We start from the raw sequence: 24,902 nt of genomic DNA on the forward strand, positions 1-24,902 counted from the left end.
TTTATTCTGCAATAAGAGGAGACCCACACTGGGTGCCACCCTATGTATAATTGTGGCATCAAACATTTCTATATCCACCACTGTTGTCTCAAGACTTCTGACTTTGAGGCATGTTCATAGGTCACTCCAGGGCCTACAATGTCCAGAATAGAAGCAGACATTAAGGGCACTAAGATCAAACATTCCACAAAGACGTCATCATCAGATTCTAACCTGGGCACCCTGCTGCTGCTACTCTCCATCATGAATGGAGGCCTGCTTATCCTGAGAAGGGTCTCTTAAACTTAATCTCCTGTCTATCGTTTGTGAGGGGTCCTCAAACACTCTGGGAGTCAAAACAGCTGTCCTTCACCTTTGCCTTTGCCAGTGTGTTGAATTGTAGCTTTAAGGGCTAGATAAATCACTCAGTAGCCTTAGTTGACTTAGGTAGCTTTAGTAGGTTCGTAGTACACAGGTAGATACATCAGGAGACATATAAGACAGGTTCATAGGAGAGAAGCATCCACCGGTCCCCCTGTGCCAAGCATAGGTTTCCAACTGACATTTCAGGAACACAGGCATTCACATCATAACATTCCAGCCAGAACACTCCATACCAAACATTCCAGACTCAGACACACACACATACAGGAAATAGCCACATATCCAGAATAGGTAAAACACAACACAGTGCAGTTCAGCATGGTGGCTCATCAGAACCATGAAATCTGCAAATGGCAGCGACCTCTGATGTCCTGACACATGAAATGACCACTACACCAGTGACCCATGGATCTGCAGGAATTGGCCAGCAGTTTTTCCCAGCACCTCTTACGTAGCACAGGTGCTTTCTTTCCAAATCAGAGTTGAATAGGGAGCCTGCATTGCTGTTTTGGTGTCCACCCTTCACGCTATTTCTATTTACCCTCAGCTGACCATAGATCAGGGAGCCTTGGTCTAGGATTCCTTCCCAGCTGGTGCAGAAATTCAGTGAGTCAATTGCAAAACTGTTAACATAGAGACCAACTCCCACATTCAGAGGTTCCCAAGGCAGCACAATTGACTTCTGTTGTTTTCCGGTCACCGTCTGGAGCAAGATTCTTGACTTTCACATAATTGAGGATGTATTAAGTGACCATCACCCCCTGGTTCTAGAATTTGTTTATGCCACACCGGGAGTTAACAGGGCTATTCCCCATTTTGGTTTGAATGTACCTACTAGCACTAAACATACAATAAGTTGGCAAGCCAATAATAAAGACATGATTTTACAGACGATTTTTAATAACAATCAATCTATAATTGTTCTTATTTTGGAGGAATTAATGGCACTCATGCTCCATCTTGCATCCTAGATAAGTGTTACTCTTTGTGCAGCTGAATATCTACCGAATTCCAGAAAGAGGTCATCAAGGTAGTGCACCATGTGCAGGCGAACCGGTTTAATAAATGAAAGCGGTAGAGAAAGTCCCTGATCACATTATTAAAAATGCCAGATGCTAACAAATGCAGGTTTTTTTATTTTAGGATTGAAGACTAGATCTGAGCCCAGAAAGCAGGGCATCTCTGAACACCTGCTATACTCCAGAAGGTGTTTTGGGCCAAACAATGCTGCCTCTGTTTGTTTTCTAAACATTTAGAAGCAGCCAATTGGAGGACATACACCCTTTGACTTCATCCAAACATTGTTCGATTGTCTGCAAAGTTTCCTCCTCCTCCCACCTTCCACCTTCCCAATTTTGATGGACACTTGGGTATCATCCACACACAAGTGAAGTTTCACTTCATACTTCCTCATGACATCCATCAATGGCCTTAGATATAGATTAAAAAAGGAGGGGAGAGAGTGAGGATCCGTGTGGAACACCAGAATCCTGTTGGAGGAAATTTGAAAGGAAACCACTCAGTTTGACCCGTTTCTCCCAGTCTGACAGAAAGCATTGGAACCAACTCAGAGCCTGTTTGGAGATATTTCCTATCTCCCCGAGGTGTCTACACAAGATACGGTGATCCAACATCTGAAACACAGGGGAGAGATCCAGCATGACCAGTAGGGATAATTCGCCCTGATCTGCTACTTCAAGGAGGTCCTCCCACACTGCCAACACAGCCGTTTCGGGTTCCTCGGGCCAGTTGGAAACCTGATTGAAGGTGGTTCAACAGAGATTTCCTATCCACATAATCCACATAATCCACATAAAGTGGTAATCCTGGTGGATTATATGGTGGTAATCCTGTAACTGTGAAGTAACAATCTTCTCGAGAATTTCTCCCGCCCATGGTAACCCCGCCACTGGCCGATAATTCTGCAATTCTTCAGGATCCAGGTTTTTTTAAGAGAGGCATGACCACAGATTTCTTCACCATTGCTGAACCAGTTAGTAGTGATTTATTAATGAATTGTGTTAGGAAGGGGATAAATAACCTGCAAGCTGTTTTGCTACACACGCTGGTATCGGGAAGAGTGTATCATTGGCGGGATTCAGATTTTCGCTATATGCACCATTCCTGTTGAAGAGAAGATCAGGGCCAATCATGATTGTAGTGAAGATGTTGTTTTCAAACAAGAATTGGATGTGGTCAAGAATAGATTTTCAAGGAGGGGTTATTATGATGTCTGTATTAGCAAAGCTACTCAGAAGCTATGGTACAAAACAAGGGATGATCTGATATCAGACAGTAGTAGTAGGAGACAGGAGGAACATCATTCCACCAATACAGTGAGGTTTATTACACAGTATAATAGTGACAGTGTCCAGGTTTTAACATTTTTGAACAGGCATTGGCATCTATTACATATGGATGACCACTAGAGGGAGTGCATAGGCACTAAACAAACAATTAATGATAGCAAAGCCCTTACACTCAGGAACAAACTATGTCCAAGTTATTTGAAGCCCCTTAAATCATCAGAATATTGGTTAACAGTTGTGCAACATCAAATCAAACAATTTCACAAATGTGGGTTCTGTTCTGTGTGTCTACGCCTAAGACAATACGATTCTTTACTAAATATTCTTTACTAAATATTCATATCCAAATGTTCCCAAAATCCTGCAGTAAATATGTAGTGTATATCATTATATGTTCATTTGACAAGCTTTGTGTGTGTAGCAAAATAAGAGAAGTATGTGTTCTCATCAGGGAGCATATCAGCAGTGAAGACCCAAAATCTCTGCTTGCACAACATTGGATCAAGATGCACAGTTTGGTTTCTAAGACAAATATAAGATTCCTGGCAATTGATCCCTTCAAACCCCTAACACGAGGCGGGGACAGAGAAATCGAACTAAGGACAATTGAGGCTAAATACATTTGCAGACGTAGGTTGATAGTGCATGGATTGAATATGGATACAGCTTTATTTTGACTTTATTTGCCTTTGGATTCCTAATTGGTGTTTTTACAGTTGTGGAAGGACCGTTTTGTTTTGAGTGGCGCATGCATGGGAAGCTGGGGGCATCATTTCATGGATATTTGAGGAAGGGATCTTCAGTACATGCACCTACGCACGATATTTCCGGGTTGGAATGGCGATGGATTATTTAATTTTTTTCGGGGCTTGCAGCTGGATTGCCATTTACCCCCGCTATTCACTTGTGATGCTAAGGATGGCAGCATGCTCACGTCACGGTGCAGCGCAGTCATGATGAAGGCTGTGGTGAAGATGGCAGTGTGGTCGTGGTGAGGACGTCAGCCCAGGTATGGTGGTCGAGGGTCGTGGTCAATCATTTATAATTGCCCGGATGTACACAACTCAGCACCCGGCTCAACATTTTTGCGTCCACCTGAGAGGCATCTCGTACTGTTTAGAAGTAGCCCTCCAGTGATGGCGTTTAGTTTTTTAACTTGAGCGACTTAATGTGCCTAAGTGCTCCCTCTAATACGGGAGCAATACCTCATTGCTATTAAAAACCATGCATTATTACTTATTTTCCAGCTGGGACCAGGGCACTGTGCAGGTGAATGTCAGCATGCTGCAGGCCTTAAGCTCCAACATAGAGAGAGCACAAATACTGTATCAATGCTGCTCAACCCGGACATGGTGGGAAGAGGCACAGCGGTCACGTGACTCTTTTTCACCCCGTTACGCAGTGGATGCCCTGATGCATACTAGTGAGCAGACTGATGCATGGCATGCATTCCATCCAAGGTGAAGGTGTTTCTATGTGACTGAGTTAGTGAACTAATGAAATTGAATACTTCATTCACCACTGTTTGAAGGTTAATGCTAATGCTGGTGTTCACGTACTGTAATACTGGCATAATGTAACACTTCTAGATTGAAGAGGTGTTCAATAGTGGAGAGTCATGCATTCTGAGGATTTTGCTTGACATGGTTCACTTGGTGGAAATAAAATGCTCAGTGGCTAAGCAGTGAATAGTGGACAGAGGTGTGCGCAGGCAGTGCTGAGTTTGCCTGAACATGATGTTCGTGTTGTTGCACCTTTCTAATGTGCAGCATCCTTTGCTTCACATTCTGACCCTGCAGGAGGAGCAGCGAGGGGATTAGCGTTCTCCTTAAACATAACTTTGGATGAGGGTCCCTTCATATGGATTACTGAGATTCCAGGATTTACAGAGTGAACTGCCAAGCAACGGCAACTGATGGAGAGGATGTGGTTGGAGGAACTGCTCTATAATGTGGACTTGTTTTACTAGAGTCTACTTCTGATTTGTTTCTGGTTGGCTCCTGTTTGTCCTTGTAGCTTTAGGATGGTTGTTGCTTACTTTCTACTGATATGCTGGTGTTTGGTGGAAGTGTTCAGTGCTTATGCTTTTACATTCTATGAGGGCATGACTGTAATTTTCAAATACTCTTGAGATGGAAAAATAAGGTGTCAGAAGTTGTCTATTAGATTATAGGGTGCACGTGGTTTAGGAATGGTTTGTGCATCATTTGGTAGGAGTCTTTATTTTGATGACTCATTACGGTTGGGTTGGATATGTTGTATATGTTGTTCTATGTTTTTTAGGTATATTTTATTTTAGTTCAAACTGTTTTTGACATGTAGGGAGGGTTTTGGGTTTTATGCTTTATAGATCATAGTGCCAGGTTTTGACGCGGGGGATTGTTGGGTTTGGTGAGGGTTCTGGGAATTGTTACTAAGGAATTTAGAGGAGGATATTCTATTAGTAAAATGTTGGGTATATGATTCTGGGGAGATAGTTGGAATAGGTTATGATTTTGTACATAACGGTATTTTGTTGAAATCCAGGATATGTTGGGTTTCTTATAATTGATGCTGTTTTGTATGTGTGTATGTTGTCTTTTGTTGTAGGTGTGGTATGGGGTGGGGGGGCGATGCGTGTGTTCCTCAACTCTATTTGATGGGTTTGATATTTGTCATAATGTTTAATGGAAAATGTATGAATGATTAATAATGATTAATAGCCTATGAGTGTGTGTGACAACATGGAGTGTATTGGAGAGCTATGAAAGGGCCTGTTTCGTTTTGTACTTGGAATGGAAAGGGTTGAACTGTACGCGAAAGAGAAAGAAGATGCTGACTAAACTTTGGCGGGAGAAAATTGATGTGGCAGTTTTGAAAGAAACACATTTAATTGGTGGCACTGGTGATGCTTTGACTACTTCAAGATATACGAAAGTGTTCTTAAATTGCTACTCCTCCAACCCCAATTTTGTTGTAAAAAGGTTTGGATGCCCTGTGTTGAAAAGGTGAGTATGGATGGTGAGGGATGTATCATACTTGAATGATCTTAAATGTGAGGGCATGTTGTTGACAGTTGGTTCGGTATATGGGCCATGTGCGGGTGGTGGGGTCTTTTTTGACTCACTGAAAAGATGCCTGGTGATATGGGAGGTTAAATGATTGTTTTGGGAGGATATTTTAATTGTGTGATTGACCCCAAAATGGATAGGTCCTCGGTTTGCAAATGTACCGGACAGAAATCAAGTAAGGAGTTTCGGGACTTCTTGGAAGTATATGATTTAGTAGATGCATGGAGACATTTTCATTGGAGGGATAGGGAGTTCTCGTTTCATTCACCAGTGCATAATTCTTATTCTAGGCTTGACTACATATTAGTGTCAGATAGGCTAATTGAGAATGTAAAAGAGGTGCCTATGGGAGAATGACACATTTCAGATCACTCAATGGTAATGGCTAAGTTGATGTTACTCGCCAAAAGGCAGGGACCTAGTAGATGGAGGTTGAAACATTTTCTGTTAAAAAATCAAGATGGCACTGAAGCATTAATGAATTGTATACCAAATTTCTTTGAGATGAATGAGGGCATGGCAGACAGCATGGTGGTGTGGGATGCTTTTAAGGCTTCTGTTTGAGGGGAATTGATGATCTGGACTGCAAGGAAGCGTAGGGTGGGTGAAGCCAAATTGGTGGAGCTTGAAAAGGAACTTGGAGACTTACAACAAAATTATGCTTTATCAAGAGAGGAGAATATAAGACTTAAGATTTTGGATGTTGAAAAATTACTAAAAAATGAGGTGGACTCACAAGTTGAGAAGGGATTGTATTACGTGAAGCAAAAGTACTGGGAGCAGGGGGATAAGGCAGGGAAGTTGTTGGCAAATAGATTGAAGAGTCATTCGGAGAGGGTGTATGTTCAAAAAACTGTTGATGAGTCTGGAAATTTAGAGATTAAGAAAGGTTAAATGGATGAATGTTTCCGCTCCTTTCATGCCAAATAGGTGATTTTGATAGATTCTTTGGAAAGATTGAACTCCCAGTGCTTTCTGAAGAAGGTAGATGCTTTAACGAGGCCCCTATTACTATCCTAAAGGTTTTGTCAGTAATTGAGGAAATGAATACAGGTACATTTCCGGGGATGGATGGTTTGACGATAGAATTTTATCAAAAATTTGGTGAAGTGTTGGCACCGAGTTTGTGTGAATTATATAACTGTTTTTTGAGGGTGGGGAGGTTATGTGATTCAATGAAGGAGGCAATCATCACAGTGATTCTGAAACCTGGAAAGGATATAACTACGTGTAATAATTATCGGCCTATCTCCTTACTTAATGTGGACCTGAACATTTTTACGAAAATACTGACAGTAAGGCTTAAAAAATATGTGAGTGATTTAGTGGAGTGTTCTCAGACAGGATTCATGGAGCGAAGGTATGGATATGATAATATTCGAACACTGTTAGATATTTTGAGTTTGCCGGACTCAGAGATAAAGGATATTTTGTTGATTTTTTTAGACGCTGAGAAGGCCTTTGATAAGGTGAATTGGGGCTTTCTGAATTATACACTGTCGAAGTTGGGTTTTGGTACTTTCTTCATTAAGGCTATTCAAGCTCTTCAGAATGGTATATCGGCAAAGGTGTGGGTAAATGGGAGGTTTTCTACATCATTTCCTTTGTTTAGAGGCACTCTCCAAGGTTGCCCCTTGTCGCCACTGTTATTTAATTTGGTGTTAGAGCCCTTGTTGGTGTTTATACGTCAGATGAGATGTATCAGAGGGTTTGCGGTGGGAGATGGGGAAGTGAAGGCTCTGGCTTATGCAGATGATGTGGTGGTCATCTTGAATGACCCTGGTGTAGGGGGTCAAGTATTAAGGGAGGTCTTTGAATAGGTGAGTAAGCTATCTGGATATCGGATCAACTGGGATAAGACAGTGGTATTTCCGGTGAGGACTTCGCCTGGATGTGAACATCTGCTGGGGTGGAACTGTAAATGGAAATATTCTAGTGTGAAATATTTCAGTATTTATATTACTCAAGATTTTGGAAAGTTAGTAAGTTATAATGTAGATAAAATCATTGAGGTTCTTAGGCGGGATATTATGACATGGGGACGTGTTAATCTGACTCTTTGGGGAAAAATTAATGCTATTAAAATGATTTTGCTGCCAAAGATTCTGTATGTTGTTCAATCTCTGCCTTTACATTTTACAAAGGGAGCGTTTGCACATATAGATAGATTGTTTCAGGATTTTTCGTGTGGATTTGGGAAGAGAGCCAAGATTCCCCGGTATATTATGGTCCAGAAAGTTAAAGATGGGGGATTTTGGTACCCGGTATTGAAAAATTGTTGTAGTGGTTTTTTGTTAAAGAAAGTGTCTAATTACACTGGTGAAGATCTGAACCACATGCCGTGGTGGGTACAAATTGAGATGCAGCAGTTTTTGCCTTATGATATTAAATGTTTGTTTTCTTTTGGAAAGTTGCCTAAGAAGGTACAGTGTTTGAAATCGGTATTAGCTACCAAAGAAGCGTTGTCGTCGTGGATAATGGCAACAGGTCAGGGTATATATCTTTATGAAGAGGCTTCACTTTGGCATAATCCTGGTCTGCAGTTTAATAATAAGGTACTGACTTGGAAGCATTGGATTCAGAGAGGAGTTTTGACTATTGGCGATGTGTGGAATGATGCTGGGGTAGTACCTTTTGGGAGTTTAGTTGAGAAATTTGGTTTAAGTAACAGGGAATTGAGAAGGTATGATATTTTGGTAGCTTTACTCTTGGAATTGAGAGAAATGTTGGATGCTCAATTTTTTAAAAAGCCAGAGAATTTTGATATATTGGAAATTGGATTTCAAAGAGTGTCTATATTTATGCAGTCTATGCAACCGAATGGGCAATGGTTGGACTCATGGGAAAAGTTGAGGTTATCATGGACAGAGGAGATGGGCAGAGAACTCACATTGAGAGAATGGGATAAGATTTGGAGAGTGCCAACGACAGCCAAAGTGGATTTGCAATTATGCTACAGACATCAAAGGATATCGGCCAGAATATATTGGACTCCAACACGTTTGTGCAAATTGGGTTTAGTTGATGATGATTTGTGTTGGGGTTGTGGGAAAGAACAGGGTACTCTGTTACATATGGTGTGGCATTGTGAAAGGGTGGTAAGCTTTTGGAGGGAGGTTATTGACAGGATTGACCAGATCTGGTACATTGTTTACCCACGCAATCGCTTAGCAGTCATATTCCTGTCATATGGTGGTGGCCGTAATGTAAGTTGGGTGATATTGTGTGGGGTGCGTAAAGTATTGTTGGTGGTGGCTAACCAGGTGTTGAAAGTCTGGAAGACACGGAAAAAGCCAACAGTGGAGGAGTGGATTTTGGATGTTAGAGCTTTATCAAGATTGGAAAAAACGATGTTTAGTAAACAAAACAAGGCTAACCTTTATGATGAAATGTGGGAGAGTTTTAATGACCTTTATGGATAATGCTAGGTTGGGTTATGGTGTGGAGTGAAATGATTTACTTTCAGGTATTATACATATAGGGAAGGGGTTGTTGTTTATGTGGTTGTTTTGTGTAGTCTTGTTTGTCTGTTGTTATTTGTTTGGTGCATCTGGTTTGGGTTTAGGTTAGTCTTACAGCTTGATATGGTGGGATACAGGGTTATGGTGTGAAATTCTGCTGTATTGCTTCCCGCTATTGTATATTTTGCAGTTCAATGACTTATGATGATGATACTTTTGTTTGTTGAATATTTTTGAAAATAAGAAATAAAGAGTTTTTAAAAAAAAGAATTGGAAGCTTTCCTGCAAATGTGTACTGTGTTTCTCCTTGGGATTTGCACTAATCTCTTTGTTAATGTTGCTACACTGGAGAATATCAGCTGCTGTTGTCGGAAGCCTCTAGGGGAAACCATGAGTAAAATCACATTTTATTAAGGGAATAACAATGCCCTGATTCTGACTGAGTAATGTCAGCTTGACTGAGCAACATAATATTTCAAGAGCACATAACAATTTATAGTAATCTGGACGGGACTAGGCATTCAGGCTGACTGTAGGTTGTTTATGATTATAAGAACATGTATAATTTCGGTTAGACAGTCCAGCGAGACAGGATAATCGCTGTTCGGATTAAGAATTATGAAAGCTGGCATACTCTTTGTGTATTACATCATAGTATATTTAACATGCATACGATTGTTAATTGGCACCCATTGGTTGCAGTATATTTTCTTCAAACCGCAAGGTCAAGTGACATCAATTACAAGATTAAAGTTCAGTAGTTTTGGGATGGTGTTTGTTTATAAATTACATTACAGACAGCCAATGCCATTATGTAATAGCGTCATTAGGTTTTTATGACCCAAATCCAAAATGGACATACCACGCGGAATGCCAGCATGGATCTCAGAGATCTACCCTTCACATGTAAGATAATACTGTTTGATTTCAAAGTGTTTTTAGGTAGACACCGAGGTATCATGATGCAGAACACACTGCAGCATTACTACTGGTAACTGTATATAGTGTTGACTTTAGGTCTAGGATTTTACCATACACTGATAAACAGATCAACATGAATGCAATTTAGTTAGACATGACGTGTCAGTATGTTTGCGTAGATTTTCTAGAGATAATGTTTTGGTGCCGTTGCTTTTTGAACCAAAAAGATAACTATAGGATTCAATAAAATTGATATATATTTCCTTTTTAATGTTGTGTTTGCTTCTCAGGTTTGGATTTAGAAACTATGGACAAATGTTTTTTTTCCACATAATTTGCTTATAAACTTGCCGAACAAGTGCCCCATGAGCAGGATCATTTAGGAGGTAACTTACCAGCATGCTTGTTCTTTTAAAGACTATGGGCCTCATTACGAATATGGAGGTAACCATGCCGCTTTTAGCGACATGCCTACCCCCATACCGGGTACTGGGTCCGGGTTTCTTGAATGGGGAAATACCGGGCCATTCAAACCTTGGAGGGCCCAGTATTTCCCCATTCAAGGAACCCGGACCTGGTACCTCCCCATTCCCATTGAGCCCTCATAGGGATCCATGGGAATGGGGAGGATGCTAACAACATGCTAACAACGGGCCTGTTAATGACAGGCCCATTGTTAGCATCCTGGTCTGCTCGCAGGACCCGCTGAGGACGCCTGGTTTTACCAGACGTCCTTAGCGGGTCCCGCGAGCAGACCTCTTAAGGGGGCGGTAGAGGGTTAACAGGGCCGGCAGTTCTACTGGCGCCGTTATCCCTCTACCGCCTTATGTGTAATGAGGCCCTATGATTTTAATTAGACATTGAGGTCATCCATACTCCTTTGTTTGGATTTCTTATGTTTCTTAGGTACTAAAGTGGAGCACTTTGTTGCTTTGCTCTTGAAATATAGCAAGTAGTTAGCGAATATCTCTTTTAAGTGCTTTTCAGGGGTGTCAAGCCCCATTGGCTAACTAAGGTCTGATTTATCTGTACCTTAATTAACACCTGTTGATGTTCCTCAGCAATGCTTTTAAAAAAATGTATATTTTTCCCTTCTCGTTTTTATATTTACTTTTTTGTTTGTTGAATTTTGCTATATACAACACCATTTCTATTTCTTCTGGACCATCACGAATTACCAATTTAATTGTAATGATAAGTACAAAGATAATCATTTCGTAGTGGTTTACCTTGCGAAAGCCATTGGAGGCCGAAAATGATGGCCATGGAGTTGGCATAACATATGACTTTTATGTGGCATAACTTGTGTAATTTCTTTGTGATACCATACAGTTCACTTTTACCAACACACATATAGTAGGAACTATGGAATGTTTTCCATTGGGGATCAGACCTTTGTTTTCACTACCTAATATCTGAAATAAAGATGCATTGTAACCAATTGTTTAATTATACTCTCAATCATTTTAAGGAGTGCATGCATTGGGGATTTCACATTTCTTATGTTTCATGGCTCTGGCTTCAGATTGTGGTTCGGTTCCGCAGCATAGCAGCCCTCCACCTATTGAGACCCAGCATTCAATGCAACAGTGGGGCAGCCCCATTAGTTTTGACAACCCTACCTTTTGACTAGAAGCAAACTCTGTGCTGTGCTCAGGTCACAGTGTTGTCCAGCGGAGATAGTGACTTTGTTGCCCACATTATAAGAAAATACTCAAGCTTGTGTGCCAAGCAGCATTAACGGGCACTGTACAACCTATTTCCAAGTGAAGGTGGGGTATGTCAAGGATGTTTAATGACCCTGTTATTGTTCTCATTGTATATCAATGGGTTATATAATGCTTTGATGCAGGATTCTTGTGATGTACCAAGAATGGGGATATTACTCCTGTTCTCAGCGTACCCTGATGACACAGTCTTTATCGCTCATACATCAGGAGCTTTACAGACCCTTATCAGGGCATACACAAACTTAATGACATCGCTAGACTTAAATGTTAATGCCTTGTACCATCCATGAGGTAACAGGTGCGTTGAGAGGGTAAACATGATGGGGTGAGGATGGAAGTTGTAAATAATGACATTTGGAAGGATGTCTTGTTACACAGGGTGTTTCAGTATAGGGTTACCCCGCATGGGACAATGGGTAAGACTCCTCTTGAACATTTTAGAGGATGCAAGACTAATAATCTTTTAACACCTGGTTCACTTTGTAAATCAAGGCTGTTGATTTGGACTCGGAAAAGATAAGAGACTGCATTGTCGGGTGTGGGGAGGTGGCAAAAGAGAGGTACTGAAAGTGAGTTTGTCTCTCTAGCAAGTTTGTGAGGAGTTGAAAGAACAATGGAATATCGAGACTGGGTACCATAAATGAAATACATCAATCATGGGATGAAAAGATACAAGTATCTTTTACTACTGTACAGTTTACAAAGCAAAACAGGTTACTATCTGGCTCCCAAAACCTCACAGTGTGTACCAGCCGACACAGTGAGGAGAGAGAGTGCTGGACATCTAAACACATACATATTTATACTATTTCTACAATATTGTCCAGCCTCTCTTCAGGTTAATTTTTCACGGGCTAGAGTTTGTGCCTAGTTCACATGACAGATGTTGCAATATTATGCATAGGATTATACAGGTTTACATTTCCATGAAAATACAATGATGCTGTAGGTTCTCGGATCCGCGGTAAGCCTTATTTCAAGAGTCACTATAATGCAGTTCAGCTAAAGCATACGATCGATGTTTACTCTTCATTGTTTTGATGTTTATACGAGGATGAGGCTTGTGAGCGCAGACAACACTTGAATGGCAGTTCGTATGAAGCAAAAGGTTTCTTTGAACAGTCGGCTTTCGGTCAACCTAAACATTAACAGAAGTCAAAGGTTGTTCAGCTCGACTGCAAGACAAAAACACAGTTCACCATTTTAGAACATGGAACATGAGTTGAAATCAAAATGGCGGATGAGTTTCAAAATGGCGGCAAAGTTAACCCAAAATCGGAACTTTGCAACATAGTTTTCTGCATAACGCAAATGGGTTTAGGCCAATATTCATAATAAGGAGTCACTATATGATTACGGTTTAACAAACCCTCCTTACTAAAACATTCGCTTTACTCAAAATCCCCACATTTCAATGTCCGTACATCCTGAACCACATTCTTCAGAAATATCAATCGCCATTAGATCCTTGACAGTAATATCCTTCATCACAAAAACATTAGTGAATTTCTCAGGTGCATGTATTTTTGGTCCCAATGTGCCTGCAGTTTGCGCACAACATCCCCCTAACATCGAGCATATGGCAGGAAGACATTGTATGCAACAACAACAGAACAATAGAATACCAAAGATGACGACTAAGGCTGAAAAGAGCTTCCGTCCCCAAGACCGTAAAAGTCCCAGAACCAAGCACTAAAATCCCAATTTCCCTCGGGAACATGTACTTCTTTACTTAGGACGTGCAGATTTTGTATTGCCTTGAATAGGATAGGGGAGGAGTCAGGCACAAAAACACAACAAGCAGATCACACCAATTTACATACTCAACCACGCTCAGCCAGGATGAGGTCTAACACAATCCGGTTTTGTAGAGCCACTAATCTAATTGCTTTCTGTTCTAATGTCATATTGTATAGTATATCAGTGGTTCTGTTGATGGTTCTCTCCAATACTCTTGCCAGCCTCCTAATATCCTCGGAGTTCATGATCTGTCCCCAAAATGGCTCAAAGGATTTTGCTACATCACCCATGACCTGTGAAGGAGTATCACCGTTCTCGCCCCACCTTGGACGAGCTCTAGAGACCTCATAGATGCTGGCTACAAATAACCCTACTAGCAAGATACCCAAATAACAAGTACCCTGCCAATCTCTAGGTAGCCAAGGATAAGCTTCTTTGCCATAGACAAAATAAATGGGATCGCCTACATACGAAGGTCTGTCCTCAATAGTCAGATTCGCAATATTGGCGCAACCCTCAAAAGTACCCATTGACTGAGAACCATCCCTTTTGCCTACGGGAGCCATCTTGAAAGAAATCTGTGATTGGAAAGGTCTAGAAAGTCTAACAGAAGGCCTAATAAAAGCAACATTGAGTTTGCTCCAATTTGCACAAGGGAACATCCCAGAGGCGCCAGGGCTCATCTTTCAAACTCATTCAAATTAGTCCCATCGAAGTTCCCAGAGATGCTATCATTCCAACGACCAAAGAATAGGGCCCTTAGAGAGACAGCATGCAGTAGTTAAAGGTAGGTGATGAATATACCAGCCCTACCCTTTTTCCCTGTGCTGTGGCAAATGCAAACATATCCAGCAATTTGTTCTGTTCAGAATCACATGGGTCGCATTCATGATTAACAAAAGTGTATTGTTGTGGTAACTCTGTCTGTGTTGGGAATCCCTAGAAGGTAGAGTTTGCAGATGCACGAAAGGAGAAGACATAGTGGGAACACTCTCGGTAGGTAACAATGTATCAAGTGGACGCACTCCCTCAATATACCAAAACGCAAGCGCAATCACAAATGTTAGACCAGTTAACATAATCACAAGAAAGCAGTAAGTCTTCAAGGACCATGATTTTTGATGTCCAATGTCTTTGTTAGCCACAGGACTGATCGATTGCTTCGTACGAGTAGAGTTAGCGACGGGCATTGTTCCTCAAGGTTTGCTATGAAAAGTCTCTACGGAAAAACTCCTTAAGTTTGTTATCTCGATTGAAGGTAAATTTTCCGATCCCGGCCACTTACTTATGTTTCAGTGAGAGAGTGGCAAGTCGTTTCCTGTGACACAGCCATGCTGTGCTGTAAGTCTAGTGCTGTGGATGCATATCATAACTCAAGACTCCAGGTATGGCGTGATCTGCGAACAGAGTGTTGTTGCTTCCTGATGGAAGTGGTGAAACAGAGGCAAGATTACTGAAGGGTGCAGAAAGGTCCAAAGAAGAATTCAAAGACAAAGCATCAGTCTCCCCAGGCCTCACGGGCTCAGGAAGAATCTCCGAAACACACTTGGTGTTGTTCAAAACAGGTTTATCTTGCGAAGTAGAACAAACAGTTTCCTCCTTTTCTTCTTCGTCGAGTGGCAAAGGAAAGGGTATTTTCTTGACGTGCGTCACATGTATCCAGTGTCATTTTCCAGATGCTTGTACTGTGGTCTGTGTGGGCAACAAGATCTGAAATGGTCCTCTCCAATGTGGTGCGAGGCTGGATGCTCTTTCAAAGGCTTTTTTGAGCACCCAGTCTCCAGGTCGAAGTCGATGACCTGGCCCCTCGTATTTAACTTGGAGGGCTTCTTGCACCTGTTGATAAATCAAATACAAGTTTTGAGTTAACTGGTCACAGTATTCAGCAAGAAGCAAATGCTCCATGTCTTTCACTTTCTTGGGTTTAGGCAAATTCCAAATATTAGCTGGTCGCACCATAACAATTTCATAAGGGGAGAGTCCAGTTCTAGTCTGTGGGGTCGTCTTCATGGACAGTAGAACTTCCGGTAAGGCATCTGGCCATTTCAGGTTACTGCTAGCGCATACTTTTGCTAGCTTGTTCTTTAGGATACCATTATGGCGTTCTACAAGTCTGGCACTCTGAGCATGTCTAGCCGAATGGAACCATTTATCGATCTGCAATCCTGCGCATACTTGCAGGATAACAGCAGCGATAAAATGTGGACAATTATCCGATAAGATGACCCTCGGCAAACCAAACCTCAGAATATATTCCTTAAGCATGGTTTTCGCTGTTGTCATTGCTGTGGTATCTTTCAAAGGGAAGGCTTCAACCCACTTGCTAAGTTGTAGTAATAGCAGCATTCCATTTTGATGAAGTCGAAATTAATCACTTCAAAGGGCACAGAGGGGGGCCCAAAACTACCCCTCAGTGTCGACGTCCCCTTCCCCACATTATGCTGTAAGCATACCATGCAGTTTTGGACAAAACGCTCAGCAGTCTTTGAAATGTTCACGTTTACCCAGACAGGTTCTAGTAATTTACAGATTTTTCTAGCACCTATGTGAGTAGGACCATGACCCATTGTAACCACAGCAGTGACATATGCATCGGGTAGCATCCATCTTTTTCTATCAATGGCCACCCAACAACCTTCCTCATCCAAACTTGCTAAACCCTCAGCCCAGTGTTTAAATTCTTTTGGAGTGGCATCAGCTTGAATATGTTTTATGGAATCGATTCCTTCATCTATTGTACAAATATTCATAGTTTTTTCGTTACATACATTTCTGAACATAAATCAGTAGCAGTCTGTTTAGCTATCCTGTCAGCAAAAGTGTTTCCACTCTCTACACCATCTGTTACTTTCTGATGTGCGGCGCACTTCATGATTGCTAGTTGAGTAGGAAGCACAAGTGCTGAGAGTAGCTGAACTATCAAGGTTACATGTTGGATTTTTGTTCTGTGTGTGGTCAAGAAACATTGTTCTGCCCATAGTCTATCGAAGTTGTGAACCACCCCAAAGACATACTGGCTATCTGTAAATATATTTACTCTAAGCCCTTTGGAAAGTTCACAAGCTCGAGTTAGTGCGATAATATCTACGGTCTGCGTGGAGTTATGTGAGATTCTCTTGGTTTCCACAATTGAGCTTAATGTGGTGATGGCATAAGCAGCAGTGGATGTACCATCCGGAAGTTTGAAGCAGGAGCCATCGCAAACAGCTCCCCTTGTGGTTCTTTCACTGGTGTATCATTTAAGTCAATTCTGCCTTTGGTGTCTTGCTCTGTAGTATAGAGGCAGTCATGTGACATTTCGTCACTGCAAGCAATGTCTTGCGGAATAGGCAATAATTCAGCCAGATCCAATACGCAACACCTCTTAATTTGAATATGCGGTACAAATAGGATCAGTTTGTATCTTGTTAATCATGCAGAATTAAGGTGTTGTGTTTGCGGTCTGTTTAATAGAACTTCTACGGGGTGGGGTACCATCATGGTTAAAGAGTGACCTAAAACCATAACCTCACATTGTTTTACGGATGCAGCAGCAGCAGCGACAGCTCTCAAACATCTTGGCAAAGTGCATGCAACAGGATCAAGTGTGGAGGAAAAATAAGTGCACAGTCTATTCTTCCCCCCATGTTCCTGCGTTAACACAGCCAAAGCACATCCATCACATTCATGCACATACAACATAAAGACCTTATCATAATTTGGTGTGCCCAAAACTGGTGCTGAACACAGTGCAGCCTTGAGCAGATCAAAAGCTTTCTGGTGTTCCAGGTTCCACGGTAATGGCAAAGAAATGCCCTTTTTTCTTAATGCCAACATTGCTTTTATCACTAGTGAAAAATTAGGGATCCACTGTCTACAGTAAGAAGCAATTCCTATCAAGGCTCTGACCTCTTTCTGTGTATTTGGGACAGACATGCTAGAGATGCTTTTTATCCGTTCAGGTGCCAGTCTTCTTCCCTCCTTTGACAGGAGATAGCCTAGATAGGCGACCTCCTGTCGACAATACTGAAACCTTTTCAATGAAGCTTTATGACCATGCTCTGCTAGATGAATAAGCAACAACACAGTGCCCTCTTTGCAATCAACTTCTGAGTCTGCAGCTAATAGAATATTGTCAACGTATTGCAACAATGTACAAGTGGAAGGCAACTAAAGTGTATCAAGTTGCTCTTTCAAAGCCCTACTATAAATGCTCAGACTCTCTGTGTACCCTTGTGGTGCACGAGTGAATGTAAACGAGCGTCCCTCTAGGGTGAACGCGAACAAATATCTACTATCCACATGTAAGGGACTACTAAAGAAGGCATTCACTGAAATGAATAGCAGAAGCTGGGATCATTAATATTGTGGTTATTTCAGGCACACATGGAAATTGTGGAGCAACAATCTTATTGATAGCAGGCAAATCAATAATAAAACGGAAAGGAATCACATTATCCCCTTTCTTATACACCGGTAAAATCAGGCTATTGCACAAACTTCCTGCAACTTCCTCAATTACTCCACAGTGGACAAAATCAGAAACTATGCTCTTCAGAGCTTGCTCACCATTGACTGAAATCTTATATTGTAGCAACTTAGCTCCTAGTTTCAAAACAATTTTAACGGGCTCAATTTGCAAAATGTTGACATCATTGTTGTCAACAGCCCATAAATACGCTGGAACATCACTAAATTCAGGTGGTAATGGTCTAGTCAAAAACTGTGAGACAGAAGATTGCTGGGGTGAAATCGTCAAACGTACTCCATCCGAAGAACAATTAATTACCGCATTTCATTGCTTCAACAGTTTCAAACCCAACAAATTCTCACCACAATTCGTCGTTAGAAGAAATGGACAGAAATCCTTGAATGGCCCCAGTGAAATCGGTACCGGCTGAGAAACCGGACTAACCACTGGTGTGCCAAAAAACCCTACAGAAACGTTATTCTGCCCTGACAGTGGAATGTCTGGAGGCAGTGAATGATCATCACTTCTGTGCTCTGGTATCTATCAAAAATAGATGCTTCCTGTTCCCTAACTTCATTTCAACATAGGGCCCTTTCTGATTGATGGGAATAGGCATTGGTTCCAGACCCTGCTTCGGGGTGTCCTAACAAAACAATATACCATCAAAGACAAGATCTTCAGAAAGATAGGCAGTTGAAGGATTATCAAAAATATTTCTGCTATCTGTGCTAGGTTGCTGAAGTGGTGGAAGCAGTATCAGGTGCAAAGGCTCTCTTTTAAATAATCATCAATTCTGCGGGACAACAAATCTTTTTCTTTACACATTCATCCTGGCGGTATTCTACCATTACCTGTAACACTTTCTTCTGAATTTCTGGAGTATACTGCCTAAACGTATCATATACTTCTATGGGAGATATCAACACATCTGAAATCCTTCTAAGCGCATCTCTGGTGCAAATTCGTGTTTCTTCACTCGTTCTGTAACTGTTCTAACTCCCTTCGTAAAACCCTCTCGACATGTTCATTTACTTTCTCCGTAGTATCCCTTTAATAGGCTAAAACATTCAAATCCCTCAACCCTTGTGGGACATCCATTTCTGTCAAATTATTCCACATTACAGCCAAATGTATTCCCATCCCCCAATTGAAACATTCTGTTCAGGAATACTTTCTAGATCAAGAAGTGTAGCTAAAACAGTTGATTTTTCACCTTTCTCTATACGTTGCTTAGCCCATGCATTCAAATCTCTCTTCTTATCTTTAGAAACTGTACTACGAGTAACTACTTTTGATTCAGCACTCGCCCATTCATCTGCTACAAGCGGAGCAGAACTATTTGGGAAAGAAAGAGTAGACACATCCTGTACAACAGATAGTGGAGACACTACCGCTGGCAACAAAGATGGAATCACAGGAACAGTAATAGTCGGTAAAGGTGGAGATACAGAAGGAGAAGCAACAATAGGAAGTGGAGCAACAGCTGGTGGCGTAGGAACAACGGGAATAACTGGGATTACTACGGAAGGAGGTGCAACAGCAGTCGGAGGTAAGACAGCAGGAAGAGGTCCATAAGGAGGTGCGTACAGTGGCACCAGGCCTGCCTTAATTTAACAGTTTATCAATTAGTTCGTCTGAGACATGAAAATATTTAGACAGATATATTTTCTGCACACCAAGTTGAAAAGCCCTATTCATATTTCTAACAGACTCTAACTGTTTTTGTTGATCATACAATAATGCCTTTTCTGAATTAGACATATGATGACATGCATGCTTCTCTTTACTCTTAAATTGCTGCATAGCTTCTTTTTTCCAATTCTGAATTACATCAAATGCTGCAGGTCTAGCTTTTTTCTTTAACAATATGGATTCTAAATACTCTATTCGGGCAATCTCAAAACTACCATTGATTGGCCACTGAAATTCGGAAACAGTGTCTGTGCCAAATGTTGTTCAATACTATACTACCAATGCCGTACTTACAGTACATAGTACATGCCGGTGACCCCTCCTGTGGTGCCGGTCGGCCAAATTCCAAAGATTGTCTGTCTCTGCGGAATAAACCCCTTAAACAGGCAGACAATTTCCCTGGCATATCAGATCACTGGTATTACCTGGCGTTGCTTGTGCTCGCAAGTACACATCTGCAACCAAATATCAGGGACTCAACTAATTAAAAAGGACTGAGGAGGTCGGATCAGATTACAAAGGACAAAGGACCCTCATGATTGGTGATTTCGGCAACACTTCCTGCCTCGATATGTGGACCTTCGTCAAGATCCCGTCTAGGACCGCATGCTCACCGTCCAGGGATCGGATTGTGCAGTACTGTTGAGGTATCGTGTCTCATAATAAAGGTGCCCCCTTTTTCTCACTGTCTGATCCCAGTCCGATAGCCGCGTCTTCTCTTCAACGAGGTGGCATCAATCTTGAGGGTCCCTATTCGGGCGCCATCTGAAAGAACAAAAAATATCGAGTCTGAGTACCACGAATGAACTACACCAATCACGGGCTGAAATGATACAAGTATCTTTTATTACTGTACAGTTTACAAAGCAAAACACATAGCTATCTGGCCCCCACCACCTCGCAGTGTGTACCAGCCGACACAGTGAGGAGAGAGAGTGCTGGACATCAAAAGACAGACATATTTATACTATTTCTACCATATTGTCCAGCCTCTCTTCAGGGTAATATTTCATGGGCTAAAATGTGTGTCTAGTTCACATGACAGATGTTAAAATATTATGCATAGGATTATACAGGTTTACATTTCCATGAAAATACAATGATGTTGTAGGTTCTCGGATCCGCGGTAATCCTTATTTCAAGAGTCACTACAATACAGTTCAGCTAAAGCATACGATCGACGTTTACTCTTCATTGTTTCGATGTTTATATGAGGATGAGGCTTGTGAGAGCAGACAACACTTATGGCAGTTCGTATGAAGCACAAGGTTTCTCTGAACAGTCGGCTCTCAGTCAACCTAATCATTGACAGAAGTCAAAGGTTGTTCAGCTCTACTGCAAGACGAAAACACAGTTCACCATTTTAGAACATGGAACATGAGTTGAAAGCAAAATGGCGGATGAGTCTCAAAATGGCGGCGAAGTTTACCCAAAATCGGAACGTTGCAACGCGGTTTTCTGCGTAACACGAATGGGCTTAGGCCAATATTCATAATAAGGAGACACTATATGATTACGGTTTAACAGAGTGATAAGGTGAACGTGTTGTTGCTGAGGAAGGAGACGAAGTGTGATGCAACATTTTCCATGGAAAAGGTGGTTGAAAAGGATTACGGCAATGCAGTCAGACTGTACGGTAGTGAAGCATGGAACAAAGAAAGAGTGGTTTCTCTTAAGTGAGTCTGTATTTTGTTATGAGTGTAATTTTAAAGGAAAATATATTACTGAAGCGAGGAGTTGTGCTGTAATGTTATTTTCTTTCATGTTTATGAATTATCTAGTGCTGTTTTATATGTTTATTTTGTACATAGTTGTTTTGCCTTTATCTCATGTTGCTCAGGTTTGGCTGGTTTGGAATGCAGCAACTTCATAGTGCCTCAAACAATTGGAATTGTTATGGCTTAAGATAGAGAACTCTGGGACAGTTGAAAAGTGAACATCCTTACCTTTGGTGCCTACAATCAATCATACCTGCACCTTTTATTGGAGTCTTGCTAATGGATTATTTCTTGCATCACCATCTCAATCTTAATAGAAGCCATACAAGAATCCAGATCCTCCATTCGGTGTCCGGTCATTTGGTCGAAAATAAATGGTCGAATGACCATTTGATCGAATCAAAATGGTCGAAAAAAAAGGTCGAATTTATTTATTTATATATATTTTTTTAGTTTTGGTTGCTTAAAAAATATTTTTTAATAAAGAAAAATGGGGGTTGGGGGGAACCCCCCATAAAATAAAAAATAAATAAAAAATTCGACCTTTTTTCTCCGACCATTTTACTTCGATCAAATGGTCATTCGACCATTTGGTTTTCGACCAAATGACTGGTAACCCCTCCATTCCATCTCCACTCCATCCATCCTACGGTAAAATCAGTGAGCATTGATGTCTCTATGATGAGGGCAAGCTTGAAGAAGATGAATGTGAGAGTTACGGAGGACGAGCAAAGGCTAAGTGAAATTGAAGACTTTCTGACTGTGTTGCAAGCCATGGTCAATGCTCTTACTGATGCCTCAAGATACTTAGAGGACTGATTGGAGGACAGAGAGGGCCGCCAGAGAAGATGCAACATGAGGTTTCTTGGAGATTTGGAAGGAGAGGAAGGGCACATAATTTTAACTGTGTCTTGAGAATGTCACTGTGGGGCCACTGTTTGATTACTAGATGCTGAGAGTGTCACCTATACTAGCTATGCAGATGATACTCAGTGCCTTATTTCCATTTCAGGGGCTTATAAGACGGACTCTCAAGTCATCAATGAGGTATACTCCCTTATCCAACACTGGATGGCTTGCAATTGGCTGACCCTGAATGATTCTAGGACTGAGCTAATGCTAGATGGCAGTGCTGTCAGACTTAAAATATTAGACTCTGAGTATGACAACTGCATCATCACAGGATGTACCATCGCTTCCACAGATAAAGTAAAAACCTTATGTGTTTATTTAGGCTCAGAAATGTCTATGAAGAGTGAAGGCATCATTAAGCAAGACTCAGACAACAGAATTACATTTCAAATTAAAAGCATGTTATTAAATCAAATGTCAGGATGGTTGAAGGGCTATATTGCTCTATGCTAAGGTTGGATTTCCCTATCAGAATAAAACTAAGGAAAGCCTTAGTCAAATAGTTCCATGTGTAACTCTGTCTGTGTCTACACCCTATACTTGCCCTCACCATTTAGACTAACAATGTGTAGGGATGTGAATAACCACAGAAGCAAAGTTCAATGCAAAGTTTGGTACTTCTTCCAGCATGCAGCTTTCTTTCCCCAAGTATAATAGATTCCTGCAAAAGTCTCAAGATCACCTCTCTTGAGCTCCAAGCAACATAGTTCAAGATAATAATCATCGCTCCCTTCCCCAAGTCTAATGCAACACACTCCTAAACAAAAAGGAGAGGGTCTTGAGATCTCCCTTCCCCAGGACTTCAACTTCACCTTTCGTACTTTTTGTAGTTTGTTTGATCAGTTGGTTTTCCCAATATGCTGGGTCTTCATAATTTAGTACTCAGTGGTTTAGGCACAGTTGTTAGACCACACAGTCCACCCATTACAGGTCACGCAACCAGGATCGCTGGGCTCATCAGCTCCCATGCTGGTTCATTGGCACTTGCTCCTGTGTTCCAAGGGTTACAATGGTGTTTGTTCCTGTGCTCCACTGTGTTCCTTGGCACGTACTCCTGTGCCTGAAGGCAGTTCTTGATACTTAGTCCTGTGCACCAAGGTTGTTCTGCTCAATATCTTTAGGTGGGCATCCTGGCCTTCTATACAATGTCCCACTGTTTTGGCTTTCCCTATGTCAGCCTCTGGGGATGGACTTAAATATTCTTATTAGGTTTCACATGTACATTGTTTAAAAGTTTTAATATGTGTTAAAGAAGAATTGCTCTCAATTCAATAGTTACTTGTGTTGCTTAAGGTTTAGGTTTCATTCCGCAAAACAAACACCCTTCCGTACTCAAAATGCATTCTTGTTCTTGAAGTTCAAATGTAAGTTTGAAACACACTATTTTGAAAAGGAAACACTCTTATGTACTCAAAATACATCGTGTTCCTGAAGTTTAAATCTAAGTTTGAAACAGACTCTTGTGAAAGGAAAACACTTACAAATACTCAAACTGCATTCTGGTAGTTAAATATAGGTTTGCTCTCAGTTCAGTATTCAATATGCACTTTTGTAGTTGAGTTTAAATTTGCCTTCAGTTTGGAATTCAAACAATGCACTGTTGTTGTTAAAGGTAGGTTTACTCTCAGTTTGGTATTCAAAATGCACTTTGGTGTTTAAGTATAAGTTTGCTTTCAGTTTGGAATTCAAATTACATGGACCAGCACTTGCCTGCAGTACGTTTTGGAGCTCCCCAGTGTATGCGTGTCCCTCCAACATTCACCAGCGTCCCACTCCTTCTCCCAATGGCTCATGCGGTTTCTGCTCCGCTTCTAGAGTTGGGAAACACTGCCATTGTGAGCTCTGCTCGCCTGCCGGATACTTCTTGCTCCAGTTCTCCTTTTGATTTCCAGTGGACGCAGACTGCATCCTCTGTGATCCGGGTCTGCCGGTGTCCTGGTTTGGCGTCCAGTCTCACCATGGCTGCACCCGTGAAAACGGAGTCCCCTGCTGGTCTCTTCCACACTAGCGTCCCTGCTTCTCTTGGCTCCACCCGGTTCTCTGCTCCTCTCTCCCTTTCTCCCTAATTGTATATACCTGCAGTCTTGTGACAGGCTGCAGGTGTGCCTGGTAAATTAGATATGCCTGAACATAGATAGGAAGACATGCCTGACCTTCCCTATGCTCTGGATGCAACTTCCTCATCACAGTAACTAAGTGGTGAAAATGTGCGTTGTTCATTCTTCTTAGTCTCCTCTTCCTCGTCACAGTACTATCATAAATCACGTTAGGGAAAGTCAGGGAAATTGGCTTACAATAGCCCATACAGGTTGGGTTAGGGTCAGGTTGGTTGTAGGTAAGAAAGAGGGTGATACCATGTCACTCGCAAGGGCACCCCACTCCCAGTTCCCAAAGTCCCTCCACCCAGGTGATCCTCCCTTGCTTGTCCACCCACAGGGTCAGGATCCAAAAGTGATGGCCTTTCCCTGGACACCTACACAGAGGATCCACTGGGACTAGGAGCGGGAATACCCTCAGGTTTCTCACCAAAGGCTCATTGTAATAACATTGTTTCAA

Source organism: Ambystoma mexicanum, chromosome 6p (genome assembly GCF_040938575.1).
Source record: "Ambystoma mexicanum isolate Mex_15411 chromosome 6p, UKY_AmexF1_1, whole genome shotgun sequence".
Classification (NCBI taxonomy): domain Eukaryota; kingdom Metazoa; phylum Chordata; class Amphibia; order Caudata; family Ambystomatidae; genus Ambystoma; species Ambystoma mexicanum.